We start from the raw sequence: 3383 nt of genomic DNA, 5'->3' as shown, positions 1-3383 counted from the left end.
TTAATCATCGTTTATTTTCTAGGTACCGTACCCGAAGGGTAAACTAAAATGGCCGCCGGCGCCATGAAAGCTAAAGTAAAAAGATTGTCATTAAAGTATTTAAGATGTAGATAGTGTTATAACGATAATCCTAATATACTAGCGTAAAGTATACTAAGTTAATGGTTATAACTTAAATCACTTAAATACGTCTAGATAGACTATGTGCTGTGAAAACGTCGAAAAAATTTGAGCAATGCACGCACACTAACATAATATATATTTATGTAACATCAATCTAACATGTTTATGCAAATAAAAACTTTGACTTTAACACAAAGTGTCATACAAATAGCGAGTGTAACACGTAGCTTGTCACATGGACTAGATTATGGGTACTACAATGGTGCCTTTTTCTGTCTTGAAGCAGTAATATGTAAGCATTATTTTGTTTCGGTCAGCTGAGCAAATGAGACTTAACATCTTATGTGTCAAGGAGACGAACGCAATTATAGTGCCGCTCAGAATTTTTGGGTTTTTCAAGAATCCTGAGCGGCACTGTATTGTAATAGGCAGGGCGTATCAATTACCATCAGCTGAACGTCCTGCTCGTTTATTCCCTTATTGTCATAAAAAAAGATGTTTCAATACGGACTCCATGAACAATTATTGTATTGTTGTGTCTGTTATATGAATGACTAGCTGAACCGGCAAACGTTGTTTTGCCATATAAATTATTTTTAGAGTTAAACCGTTTCTTGGACTATGCTTTATTTTTCTAAAATAAACGTAGTCTAAGTTACTCCTTATTACATCAGCTACCTGCCCATAAAAGTCGCCGGATTAGCCGGAACAAACAGACAGACAGATAAAAATTAAAAAAAAATGTTATTTTGGTGTGTGTACCGTATATATATTCATAATATACATTTAGTAAAAAACGGTTATTTCAATATTACAAACAGACACTCCAATTTTATTTAAATGTATAGATAATTCACACAATATTTTTATAAATTATAGCCTATATGTTATTCTGGTGTGTAAGCTATATTATTGCAAAGTTTCATCAAAATCCATTCAGTAGTGTTTGCGTTAAAGAAGTTCAAACATACACCCAGACATACAAACTTTCACATTTATAATTTTAATAGGATATTACAGATATGAAGCCTCGGCCCTGATAAAGGTAAATATTACAGCCACCAATCACTGCGATATTGTTGAACTAGCTGAAGAGCATAAGACTTCTGGTTAATATCATGTGCAAGCGATGTATGGTGCCGTCACTGCCGAGGTCTGATGAAATAACCCTGGTTTTTATGTGAAGTTTATCTCCAACGGTGCAAGAAGGTAGGTATTCTATAAAAGTGCAGAATTCTGGCGAGTGCCGTCCGCATACAACTACAAATTAAACTATTTATTTATAACTTAGGTAAGATATCTCTATGAAATAGATTTAGGGTGTGTAATACTAAAAATGGGAATGGCTGAAAACCAGCGCTGCATGAAAATATTATTTCAAGCAGCATAAGCTGAGCCTACTCTCTTTTGTCTTAATGTATGTTTGTAATAAGCTGATATTGTGTACTTAAATTAAGTTCAAGGCAATAAATTTTATTATTATTATTATTAATAGTTATTTATGCAACTGTTGTGCAATAAGGGGTATTAAAACATGAATGTGGGTTTTTATGATGATGATAGTAGTGAGTGAACTCATGAGTGTTTTAATACCTAATTATCAACAGTTGCATACAGGACTTTATCTACACCCATAATATGAATCCTCTATAAAAGATTTTGAAACAGTTAGCTTAGTGCTAACATTAAAAAAGCCAGCCCTAGTAACCATAATATCATCCAAAGGTTATTATGAAAACGGATACTATAATGTTGTACAGAATTTCATTACAACACTCGTTTGGATGATGTAATGGTTATTACGACATTGGGTCAAATTGTATCAAAGAGATGTTTATAACGAAGCAGGGCACAATGAAGTCTGTATGAGGTCAATCACGCTGTTACAGATAGCGAAATAGGGACTCTTGCGGTTATAATAAAATAAGGTGTAATTCAGATCGCACAGCGCTACCATCCAACATTTTTAATCACGTAGAAGTTGCCTCTCTTTCTATCGCGTGACTCTTACCTCTTTTGACCACATTAGGGTTGACTTCTTTAACTAAAACTGTACCTTACTTAGTATAATATCATCTTATAAAAATAGCTGTTTTTTTCCTATAATATGTATTAATAGGTATGTAATCGTAATTTTAAGTCAATATTATTTTGTTGTCAAACCAACATTAGTTGCAGATAGTTAATGTATGCTATGGATGACGAAGATATACCTTTATAATATGAGTGATTATTCATAAAAAAAACGTAAAAAACTTCCGACTGAATAGATTTTTATCAGACTATAGGGGCAGACTGACAAACGTAAAACTTATAGCAACCCTCTTTTTCGTCAGGGTTTTAAAAAATGCTTAGTGCTACTCCATGATGTCACTGTCCAAATCGGGTTCTAAATTCAAAATACGCAGCTTAAACTGGAGAAATGTTTACATTGCTGCCTATTGCCCAATAATATTTTAAAAAACTGGAGTAAACGCAGAAATGTATAGATATCGCAGTCGAAGCTTATTAAGGTGTCATTTGTGGCATGTGCCATATTTCGGCTTTGTTTTTGTATGACGTGAATTGTCTATATGTATAGAACGTCATTGGAAATAAACAATAAATAGGTAGGTACTACAGTACTAATTCTTGTAGGGACTGACGCGCTTAGCCCCACAGGTCCAGTCGAAGAAGCTGGGTGTCATAAATATGTCAAGCCAGCCAACATTCTTTCGCTCTACAAAGCGCAGGTCCGGCCACATATGTAGTATTGCTGTCATCTTTGGTCTGGCGCACCACAGTATCAGCTTGATCCATTTGACCGCGAACAACGCAGAGCTGCTTCAATTATGTGCAGCCAGAGCTCTGCGGCGGTGTTGGTGTCAGCCAACGTAGTTTTGTAACTACATAGATAGTTACCTATAGGTGAGATGTGCTTGAGTCGCACGCACGAGGTGAGGCCGCGGCGGGAGGATACCGATTCCCGAGAATACGCAATTATTTTTTAGTGCATATTATAAATATATTATTTTGGAATAGTGTTTAAAATTTGAAAATCCTTAAGAATCTGCGATGTAACCAATAATAAATTGCAAAATATTTAAATTTTACTGTATTTTTTGTAATGGTAATGTGTAATCTTGTTATCAATATATTCTATACTTTGTGGAGACTGATAACAGTAAACAGAGGAGTGGTCATTTTAATATTAAATATTTGTAACTATTATATTTTGTATTCACTAATCGGTTAGTTGTCGGTCATTACGGAGTAGGTAC

This window comes from Leptidea sinapis, chromosome 1 (genome assembly GCF_905404315.1).
Source record: "Leptidea sinapis chromosome 1, ilLepSina1.1, whole genome shotgun sequence".
Classification (NCBI taxonomy): Eukaryota; Metazoa; Arthropoda; class Insecta; order Lepidoptera; family Pieridae; genus Leptidea; species Leptidea sinapis.
The sequence above is the reverse complement of the archived record's forward strand: the minus strand, read 5'-3'. Positions refer to the sequence as shown.